The sequence below is a fragment of the Neoarius graeffei genome, chromosome 16, assembly GCF_027579695.1.
Source record: "Neoarius graeffei isolate fNeoGra1 chromosome 16, fNeoGra1.pri, whole genome shotgun sequence".
In the NCBI taxonomy this organism is placed as follows: Eukaryota; Metazoa; Chordata; class Actinopteri; order Siluriformes; family Ariidae; genus Neoarius; species Neoarius graeffei.
This window is the reverse complement of record NC_083584.1, coordinates 14,575,371-14,587,857: the sequence shown is the minus strand read 5'-3', so window position 1 is coordinate 14,587,857 and position 12,487 is coordinate 14,575,371.

Sequence of the window (12,487 nt, the reverse complement as noted above, 5' to 3'; positions counted from 1 at the left end):
AAGTCAGCAAGTCAACTGCAGTCCCCAGCCACAAAAGCACCACTGCAAGAGTCCAGAGCGTCCTCCAGGCACGACCCCCAACTGCCCACATGGGGCTGCCTTCCACAGGAGCGATGCGATGAGACTCCAACCAGACACAGGGCACCAGGATGGACCAGGCAGGTCCGAGGAGCAGAAGAGGCCAGCATCTTGATCCCAGGACCGACATGTAAGTGGTGACCCTTTGAGCCCATGGCTACTTCTCTAACCTCTAGGCCATGGTTGCCCCTATTAAATAGGTTTATTGAAAAAAAAGATACTGCCAATGAAATACAACTCCATTTCCAAAACATTTGGGATGCTAAACTGCGTAAACAAAAACAGAAGTGTGATTTACAAAAAAAATCACAGAAACCCTTCATTGCAAATACTAACCCCATTTCCAGAAAAAGTTGGGATATTTTCCAAAATGCAATAAAAAAATGTGCAATTTGTTAATTCACATGAGCCTTTATTTAACTGATAAAATTACAAAAAAGATTTTCCAGTAGTTTTACTGACCAACTTAATTGTATTTTGTCAATATAAACAAAGTTAGAATTGGACACCTGCAACATGCTCAAAAAAGTTGGGAGAGGCATTATTACCAACGTGTTACACCACCTTTCCTTTTAATAACTCTTTTTAAATCACATGGGATCTGAGAATACCAATTGCTGCAGTTTTTCAATTGGAATTTTTGTCCATTCTTGCCCAGGCCATGGTTGCAGTTGTCAAATTCTCCCCTTTATGATGCACCATACATTCTTAATAGGAGACAGATCTGGACTAGCAGCAAGCCAGTCAAGCACATGCACTCTGTCTACAAAGCCATGCTGTTGTATCCCATATAGAATGATGCCTGGCATTGTCCTGCTGAAATAAGCATGTGCTTCCCAGGAAGAGATGTCACCTTGATGGAAACATACGTCTCTCTAAAATCCCAATATACACCCCCGCATCAGTGATACCTTCACACACTCGCAACTCACCCATGTTGTGGGCACTGATGTACAAACATACCATCACAGATGCTGGCTTTTATACCTTTCTCTGATGATAAACTGCATGGTTGTGTTCACCTCAACATCCAGTTTTCCTAATAAAACACACTCATCTGACCTCAGCACACATTTCTACTGTCTTTGAGGAGCTCGAGCCAAGAGAACTCAGCATTGCAGTTTCTCAGGCAGTGCCACCTGAGGGCTCAAAGGTCACACACATTCAACAGTGGTTTCTGACCTTGCCTTTTACACACAGATGTCTCTAAATATCATAAATCTTTTCACAATATTATGTACTGTAGATTTTAAAATGACCCAACTTCTCTGTAATCCTGCATTGAGAAATGTTCTTTTTGAATTGACTAACAATTCTCTTCTGAATTTTGGTGCAAAGGGGTGAGCCACACCCCATCCTTGCATGCAAAGACTAAGCCTTTGGTGCTGCTCCTTTTATACCCAATCATGACACCAATCAACCTGCTTATTGTGGAATATTCCCAAATGGTGTTACTTGAATATCCTATAAACACTGCATCACCAAATGCAGGGGCGGATCCAGGAAAATGGGAGGGGCATCAACCCAGTAAGGCTCGGGTTCCGGAAATTCTGCAAGTTTTAAATGTCTGGAGATGCATTTTGAGCTGTCAGAGACATGTAAATTAAATCTCAAAGAAAATTACCATCTCAAAAACATGTTTTAAAATGAGGAACTTTCAAAACCATTTTATTAGGTCACTGAAAACAAATATTGTCAGAGTTGCAGGTATATGAGAAGAACATAATTACAACTGTAATATTTATGAAAGTTGCATTGTCAATGCATTACCACATGACACTACAGTGTAGTACACTGACCACAAAACCCCTTCGATCAATAAATTACTGTTTTAGCAACTGCAATCTGAGCTCCTGCTGAGGACATTCAATGTCCATATAAAAGACAGTGAATATACCCAGGTACACTGAAAGAATGCAAGTGGCCAAGAGATAACTAAACAAAGACTGCAGGAGTTGCATGTCTATAATACAAAGTCAGTAACTGCAATCTGAGCCTAATAGACAGAGATAATGATACAGTGATTGCGTGAGTTGCATGTGAACAAGTCCTATAACAAGTCTTCGTTCCCAAGACTCCGGGGGATTTCAAGCAGATTTTCTTCAGAGCCGATGCGAAAAATCAACATCTAGCCACTGTCATAAAAATCAAGGTGAGGCTCACCCCCAAAACAGCATGTGTCCCATGTACATACACAGGGTATAGGGAGTACAGGGATACCCTATTAATGAATGCAAGCAGTAGCCGGACAGCCAACACGCGTTTGTGTGTGTACGCAGTAAGCCTGCTGTAGCATCTTATTTTGGCTTATGAACATGCATGTTAACAATACCATAAGAGGATGGCATACACCCTTTACATGTAGTCTACAGTGTAGCCCAGGAATACAGTAGGTTTTATCGATGCATGAAGTTCCCGTGCCCTGTTAAAATACAACAAGACTCACCCAGCTTGTTTTTCACTGCATTTGTGTCAAAAGCAGAAAAACCCAAGCTAGGACCTACTATTAAATATAAAATTTATCCCCTTCAGTCGCCACGTATACAATTGTGTACATCACTTTCTACAGTAATATAACATCTGCATTGTGACCGAAGGGGTAAACCATAAACTCTTTAGTTCAAATCCCACACATTTTTTTTAACCTTATTTAAAAATAAAAAATAGGGTGGGTGGGCATGTGTCTGTATCTGCTACTAGAACTTTTTTTTTGGGGGGGTGCAGGAGCACGCTTGCGCACATACCCTGTGTGCCTGGGGAGCAGAGGGCGGTTAAGTTCCTTGCTCCAGGGCACTTCAGTGCCCCCATATCCGTGCCAGCATGCCACTTTCTGAATCCAAATGGTCTCAGACAGAGCTTTCTCAGGTCCGAGGAAAGTAGCCCTGCACATCCTGACCATGTTTGGCTCCACATACACCTGTGAGGCAGCTTTCTCTACTATGAACATTTATTATAACTAAATATTTCTCCAGGATCACAGAGGAATACTGACATGTGTGAGAATGGCCCTGACACCCTTCCTACCCGGCTTTAAAATCCTGGCAACACAAGGGAGGGCTTACTTCTCTCACTGAACAAGAGGAAACAGGGTGGGGAAAGTAGGGAACAAAGAGAAAAGGTGTTAAAGCTGTTTTAGTTGTTAATATATTTGTTGAGACTGTTTATATGTGAAATGTAGTTAAGAAGAAAAGGGGAAACTCAAACTGCACCTTTGTTTTATCTAAAATTAAGCACATTAAGATGCCTTTTTGAAAAGCTCCATTTTTAAATGAAACCATATTTTCCTTGAAATGAGAAAACATTAGCGCACCCTCCAGTTCAGGGTGAAAATTAATAAAACATTGTTTAATTACTATTGAATTCTACTTTATTTGATTTGACAGTTATTGACTACATACAGAGGTTGATGCAATTACTAGGCTACTTTAAAATATATGGCACTGAATTAAGCCTGTCGTAATATTCGATATACCGACTTATCGTACGGTAAATGAAAATTTTTTTTTTTAAAACGCACTGTACATCTACATAGGGAAGTCGCCAGAGTATGGGAGAGTTCGCCAAACTAGAGCGTGACGTAATATTGCGCATGCGCATAAAATGGTTCTTGCCAACCAATTCACAATAGCCGACAAAGTTGCATCATCACCTAGTTTTCATAGCGATTTATCGCAGTATGCAAGTTCGCCCCAACCATTTGAGGCGAATTCTTCTGTCTCTGAAAAAACGTGGCATTTGGATTTCCTGGCAAACATTGATTTTCGTGACGTCACATGCGGGACGCCTCTTTCTGAATCCCATGTCAGTGTTGCTTTGTTTATGAGAATACGACCTGGTGGTTTTCTGCAAATTTCTTCAATGTTATCACGTAATTATTAAAATGGTTAACAGATGTATCGTAGGAGGGTGTAGCAACACCAATCATGATGGGATTAGCAGAGACTCAGATTGTTTTGCAGGTCAAGGGGCCCACAGGGCCCCTCCTGGGAAAAAACAGGGGCCCATTTCTACAATGGGGGGCCCAGTGATTATCCTTCAGTTGAAGCGAACCTAGTGAGCGAAGCAAGCCCAATGAACAGCTGGGGCAGCCCAGGGGCCGTTTTTTTCTTCTCAATTCTGTTTTTTTTTGGTATTAGAAGCCATATGAAGCAATGTAGATGACAAAAATCAATGCTTCAACCAAATATATTGAGATATTGTTTAATCAGTGGCAATATTTTGGAATTCAACCACAGGCCACTATATATCACATCTATATTATCTCCTTCTTGTAAATTATAGCACAAGAATGGGTTTGTTTTTTGCATGCTGTGACGGTCTAATTCTGCTCGTCTCTAATCATCTCTACTTCTAATTTCAGAGAATCAGATGGGATGCTGAATCTTCAATCTTGGGTTCAAATTCAGGCTATGAAGTTTGAAAATTAATAATGTCTGATACTAATGATACAACAGTTGATTAAATCATCAGAATCAGGATGTGTGTATATGCATGTCTATGATTGTTCTGCATGCTGTTCAGTATTTTGTGATGATAGAAAATAAAATAACTGAACTCAATCTCTGAACATTAAAGAAATGTTTAACAACCATAGTAACAACTTATACAACAGTCAATGAAACCTTGAAAAATCTAGACTAGAATAATATAGGATGCTGACGGAATAGTCTCTTGACTCAAGTCAGACAGAGTGAATATACAATCACATAATGCAACGGCTTGTACATTTTTTTTTTTTTTTTTACTTTTTGCCTGTGAAAATGTATCTATTTTTCTTGGCTCTCCAAATCTGAATGGCCTTTCCGAAATCCATTTCTTCCAAAGGCTGCCCACAAATGTTGATTCGCATGAGCTGGTCACATCTCTCTGCAGTGATATTAGATCTTTTCGCAGTTCTGATATAGTTCTGTACGCTGAAAGAGTGTTCGCAGTCTGCAGAATGTATTGGGCAAGACAATGCTAGGGCCATCAGTTTGATCGGATTTGGAAAGCTTTCACGATGAAACATCATAATGAGAGACCAAAGGGCTTTGATGTTGTCTCTTGGATACATTTCATTCAGAACAATCCTCTTGACTAAGTCCCACTCATCTCTGGTGGCTTGTGCATCAATGATGGCCTCAGATGTCTTCACACGTTGGACACCCTCATCTTTCCACATATGTGTTTTGGGCTTACCAAAATGCTCTATCCATATTTCAATCTTCTCATTGCCCCATGATGCCAGTTCATCAGAACTGAGGAAAGATATAGGTCTGAGTCCTAAGACCCCCAGAGAATCAATGACATCCAGTTGAGGAAATCTGTCATTCAGATTGGTGATCAGTTTCTCCACAAAATTCACCCTAAGATTGCTGGGTGGAGCAGCAACGTCAGTTATATGCATTTCTTTGTAAGTTTTTGAAGCTTTATCGAAATCATCTTCAAATTGCTTCAAATAACTGGATTCTGGCACCTCTTCATTTCTCAGCTTTTCCACTGACCCTAAGCATGTCGCAATATGAACTTTCATCATAGATGGGTTGAGATCTCGCTTCTGCATCTGTTGAGAGAGGATTGTCATAGGGGCAAGGACATCAAGCATCATTGATGTGAGGTATACGAACTTGTATGAGGCTACCTTTCGCCCTATGCCTTCCCCTTTAGGATCCTTTTGTTTCCTAATGCTGTCAAAATACATTATAAGGGCAGGCAGAGATTTGTAAATGTTACTCAATGCCTTGAAGAAGGACAGCCATCTGACTTGGTGGATTTCTTTCACCTTTAGAATTGGTGCATCCAGAATTTTCTGAACATTTTCCAGGTTCTGAGTTCTTTGAGAACTCTTATGGAAATAATAAAACAGGTCGGTTAGAGTCTGCTGAAAATCCTTCAGTACTGGAAACCCATCTGATGCCTGACTGGTCACCAACACCACTCTATGAGCTGAACAATGGATGTTGAGGATATGTGGGTTCAACTGCAGAAATTGACCTGTGACCCCTTTGTCCTTGTCTGTCATCACTGTCACACCATCAGTTCCAAAGCCCACTGACTTGACAAATCCACACCACGTTCTTCCAAATGCTTGAAAATAGCCTTGGAGACTGCAACTCCAGTACCTTCCTCAATTTTCAAATCTGTCAGGTACAGAGACTCAGGTTCAGGCAAAACATTACCATTGATGACTCTGGCCCAGATAGCCAATTTCTTGCACTGCAAAAAATAAAAATCTTAGGAAGTTTATTTGTCTATTTTCAAGTCAAAACATCTAGCCACCCTTATTATAAGACATAATTGCCCAACAAGCAAAACCTCATTTAGCTAGAAAGGCTAGTTTTAGACAGTACATCTTGAAAATCTTGTATAGACAAAATGTCTTGAAAAAGTCTTATTTGGAGCACTTTTGAAAATAAAACAAGTTTTTTTTTTAAACAAGTACAGTGGGGCAAAAAAGTATTTAGTCAGCCACCAATTGTGCAAGTTCTCCCACTTAAAAAGATGAGAGAGGCCTGTAATTTTCATCATAGGTACACTTCAACTATGAGAGACAGAATGGGGGGAAAGAATCCAGGAAATCACATTGTAGGATTTTTAATGAATTAATTGGTAAATTCCTCAGTAAAATAAGTATTTGGTCACCTACAAACAAGCAAGATTTCTGGCTCTCACAGACCTGTAACAACTTCTTTAAGAGGCTCCTCTGTCCTCCACTCGTTACCTGTATTAATGGCACCTGTTTGAACTCGTTATCAGTATAAAAGACACCTGTCCACAACCTCAAACAGTCACACTCCAAACTCCGCTATGGCCAAGACCAAAGAGCTGTCAAAGGACACCAGAAACAAAATTGTAGACCTGCACCAGGCTGGGAAGACTGAATCTGCAATAGGTAAGCAGCTTGGTGTGAAGAAATCAACTGTGGTAGCAATTATTAGAAAATGGAAGACATACAAGACCACTGATAATCTCCCTCGATCTGGGGCTCCACGCAAGATCTCACCCCATGGGGTCAAAATGATCACAAGAACGCTGAGCAAAAATCCCAGAACCACACGGGGGGACCGAGTGAATGACCTGCAGAGAGCTGGGACCAAAGTAACAAAGGCTACCATCAGTAACACACTACGCCGCCAGGGACTCAAATCCTGCAGTGCCAGACGTGTCCCCCTGCTTAAGCCAGTACATGTCCAGGCCCGTCTGAAGTTTGCTAGAGAGCATTTGGATGATCCAGAAGAGGATTGGGAGAATGTCATATTGTCAGATGAAACCAAAATAGAACTTTTTGGTAAAAACTCAACTTGTCGTGTTTGGAGGAGAAAGAATGCTGAGTTGCATCCAAAGAACACCATACCTACTGTGAAGCATGGGGGTGGAAACATCATGCTTTGGGGCTGTTTTTCTGCAAAGGGACCAGGACGACTGATCCGTGTAAAGGAAAGAATGAATGGGGCCATGTATCGTGAGATTTTGAGTGAAAACCTCCTTCCATCAGCAAGGGCATTGAAGATGAAACGTGGCTGGGTCTTTCAGCATGACAATGATCCCAAACACACCGCCCGGGCAATGAAGGAGTGGCTTCGTAAGAAGCATTTCAAGGTCCTGGAGTGGCCTAGCCAGTCTCCAGATCTCAACCCCATAGAAAATCTTTGGAGGGAGTTGAAAGTCCGTGTTGCCCAGCGACAGCCCCAAAACATCACTGCTCTAGAGGAGATCTGCATGGAGGAATGGGCCAAAATACCAGCAACAGTGTGTGAAAACCTTGTGAAGACTTACAGAAAACGTTTGACCTCTGTCATTGCCAACAAAGGGTATATAACAAAGTATTGAGACGAACTTTTGTTATTGACCAAATACTTATTTTCCACCATAATTTGCAAATAAATTCTTTAAAAATCAGACAATGTGATTTTCTGGATTTTTTTTCTCATTTTGTCTCTCATAGTTGAGGTATACCCATGATGAAAATTACAGGCCTCTCATCTTTTTAAGTGGGAGAACTTGCACAATTGGTGACTGACTAAATACTTTTTTGCCCCACTGTAAGTACATTTTGGACATTTGTCAAATGCGGTTCATCTTGTTTCAAGAAAAAAAAAAGTATGCTTGTTTTGGGAATAAATGAACTTTACTGAAATCTTTGAATCTTTCATTACAATTCAACTCCACCTTACATATCCTAAGTTTCCTGCGACTGTTTTCTCAGTCATTCAGAGTGAGGTCCTTCTAGATGCTGTACATACTCTAGACCAGACAAGTGCCTTCAAAAAGGCTATGAGTGAGTGGAGGGCATTTTAGTGAGGTCTTTTTGGAATGCTGTGAGTTAAGTTCAGTGTTTTTTTTGTTTTTTTTGGGGGGGGGGTTTGTGCCTGATCTTGTAAACCCCTCGTACACATGAATAGTCAGTGCCCCCAAAATGTACTGTTGCTTTGGCGTTGTGTAAGCACTGTAAGTCAAAATGCGTAGACTTTTTTTTTTTTTTTTTGGTGCCTGAGGTCCTGGGGAAGTGGAATCTTAAGAGATGTTTTAATGTTTGACTGTTGAAATGGGAAAAAAAAAAAATAAACTTGTTGCAATGCTACATGTGTCGTCAACTTGATTCAAGATAGTCTCTGGTCTCATATCTAGAGTATTTTACTAATTACAGGTCACAAAAGGAGAATCTTTTAAGCTAGCAATGCTTAGTTGTAGAATTTAACAATCCTAATATTAGTATATTTATCTTAAATTCAGTTTTTACTGCTAAGACTTTGTCATGAATTTAAGTGAAATACCCTTAAAATCTCATCTCATCTCATTATCTGTGGCCGCTTTATCCTGTTCTACAGGGTCGCAGGCAAGCTGGAGCCTATCCCAGCTGACTACGGGCGAAAGGCGGGGTACACCCTGGACAAGTCGCCAGGTCATCACAGGGCTGACACATAGACAACCATTCACACCTACGGTCAATTTAGAGTCACCAGTTAACCTAACTTGCATGTCTTTGGACTGTGGGGGAAACCGGAGCACCCGGAGGAAACCCACGCGGACACGGGGAGAACATACAAACTCCGCACAGAAAGGCCCTCGTCGGCCACGGGGCTCGAACACAAACCTTCTTGCTGTGAGGCGACAGCGCTAACCACTACACCACTGTGCCGCCCCTACCCTTAAAATGAAATAAATAAAAATGACTTAAATGGCTAAATGTAAGAAGTACGATCTTGTTATAAGAACTATTTTGATTATTTTGAGTTAATCAGATCTCGCATAATAAGTTCCCCAATCTTATTTTGGAATTATTTCATCTAAAAACAGGTTAGATTTTTCATCTTACTTTAAGAAATCTTACCAAGTCAAATTTGACTAGTTCCATTGGCAGATTTTTTTCACCTGATTCAAGCAAATATGCTTTGTTTTAATCTTTTATTTCTTATTTTTGAAAGGCCATTTTTTGCAGTGTGTGCAGTGCTGTCTGTACTCTCATCACACATGATAGAGATACAAGTAGCTTCCTTCAGCTTGCTGTTAGTCTCTTCAACAAAGCACTCATTGATAGCATCAAGGAACTCATTTGCAGCATAGGTAGTATCAAACTTCATTGATTCTCCAGCTGTGAGATAGCTGATACTATCAGCTTTCACATTCCTGAACAGGTTGATAAGAGACGGGTATTTGGCTAAAGGCAAATGCTCCTTTGCTATGTAGTAGACAGCTTTCATGGCGGTTGTCACAGCGGCAGTCTCATTATCAACTGACTTACTGAAAGCTCTCTCTGTGGAGGTTTGCATGACCAACCCCTGCATCACTAGTTTATGGTCTGGGTGTTCAACGTGCCTTGTCATAGTACTGGTATGAAAATTATCTGTGCCGAAGGCCATCACATTATCTTTTTTTGGCAGTTTCACACAGCTGACAATACATCAAGTTAAGTTCTTTATCATATCTGAGCCAAAGCCACTGCTTCATCCAGTCATAATGGAATTTCTTCAACGTTTTACTCGGCTTAAGCTTCTTCGTTTCCGATGATGCACTCTGACTCATAGTACTAGTTCCAACTGGAGGGTCATTAGATGTTTGGGGCTCAGAATGTTCATGTTGTTCTTGGTCACCCTTCCCTGTGAAGTAGTAACCAGCATGATGTTAGCTAATAAACCATGTTATTCATCTCATCTCATCTCATTATCTCTAGCCGCTTTATCCTTCTACAGGGTCGCAGGCAAGCTGGAGCCTACCCCAGCTGACTACGGGCGAAAGGCGGGGTACACCCTGGACAAGTCGCCAGGTCATCACAGGGCTGACACATAGACACAGACAACCATTCACACTCACATTCACACCTACGGTCAATTTAGAGTCACCAATTAACCTAACCTGCATGTCTTTGGACTGTGGGGGAAACCGGAGCACCCGGAGGAAACCCACGCGGACACGGGGAGAACATGCAAACTCCACACAGAAAGGCCCTCGCCGGCCCCGGGGCTCGAACCCAGGACCTTCTTGCTGTGAGGCGACAGCGCTAACCACTACACCACCGTGCCGCCCCATGTTATTCATATATTTATTTATTCATTTATTTATCAATAATTTATTTTATTAACTTGTTTTCAGTTTGGTGTAGGTCTATAGTAGTAGTAGTAGTCACCAGTGGTAGTGGCAGTAGTAGTGGTTGCTGTTGTAGTTGATGTTGCAGTAGTAGTAGTTGTTGTGAATCTAGTATGACTAATTAGTCAAGTCAAGTCAACTTTATTGTCAAATATGCTATACATGTTCGACATACAGCACAGATGAAATTTCAGTCCTCTCTGACCCATGGTGCAAACAGGCAATGCAATAAATAAAAATAAAATAATTGAAAAACAAACAAACAATATAAACAGTATAAACACTCTAGATAAGAACTAGACAGACTAAACACTCAGACAATATACAGGGTTTTTCCTAGAAAAATTTAGTATGAGGGCGCTCACCATGGCGAGGGAGCGAAGCGGGGGGGATGGTGCCGGTTGTCCTTCCCCCCGCCGTGCGAAGCCTTTGAAAAATTGAGGCTACAATGGGACATTCTGAGGCTATCTGAGAGGGAAATTGTAACAAATTGTCTGTCAACATTGAAAAAGAAAGAAGTAATCTTCTTCTGCCCCGGACAGTCTTTGGGTTTCTTCCGTTTCGTGCCGCGGGATGACATCTTTAAATGACATCTTTAAATCTTTAAGTGTCAACAAAAACAACTCGCCAACTACTTCTGTCAAAAGCTCCTGCGCCGGTGGGTGAAAGGCCATTCAGTCTCGAGAAATCTCGCTCTACAAGTCAGCTGACCTTGTATGTAACCTATGTCAAATCTCGCGAGAGCAGCCGCGACAAGTAAACAACTAAACAACATGGCGTGTCAGTCTGGAAAACGCCAATTTGGATTGTTTTTGGACCGTCTGGTGATGTATCTACTATGATTGGAATATTTTTGGAGTAATTATAATGTATTTGATGATCAGACACATTGTCACGTGGTGTTGCTGGGGTGTTTTCACGGAGAAAAGATCATTTTGAGAAAGACTGCATGTTGTGCTGTAGCATATAAGTGCATGGCCTAAGTGTGACTTGGGGTTCAATCGGCATTTCGGTAAGGGGGCGCACGCCGAGAGTAAGAGGGCGCAGCGCCCCTGTTCCCCGGTTTAGACGAAAGCCTGATATAAACAGTATAAAACACTAATTACCTTGGGTATCAGGGGTATCAGTTTTTTCAGGTGAATGTACTCTCTTTCTGCCAAAGAATGACAAAATAGATGTATTTTTCTTTTTTTTCTTATCCATGTTTTCTTGTCTCTTTCGAAAATTCGTACATAGACCGTAAGACGCCACCTAGCGAAAGACTTGCATCAGGTTTTACTCGCTTGGGACGCTACAAACGGGGCGGCGTAAATACACGAACGGGTCCGACGTATATTCAATATGGCGGCGGTCAAAACAAATTCATCCGATGCTGAAATCTGTTGAATATCCAGATAATTATGTTGGAAGTTGCATATTTGTGCAAGATTTTCGATATTGAGACCATGAAGTCAAGTAATACGCCACGAAACGTTCCAAATAGGGCATAAAATGCTCGCGTCCATATTGGCCCCTGCCCCTCTCGACAATGTGTTCATTATTCGAAATAGTGCATCTTAGACGCAGGTGCGCCAACAATCTGAGTCTCTGGATTAGTACTCATCATTTTCCAAAAGACCGGATAATGAGAGAGAAATGAGAGCGCTTCGTGCAAGGCACCTGGAAGCCGAGGACCAAAGCAGAGCCGAGAAAAAGACCAAGAAAATCAGCAATTCATAAGTTGACTGTTGCCAGGGTAAGAAAGAAGAGAGACTATACTCTAAATTAGGTGTTCCTGTGTTTGTGTGGTACACGGATAATGTTATTTATTCACACACACAAGTAAACACCACAAAAGCACTGGGTG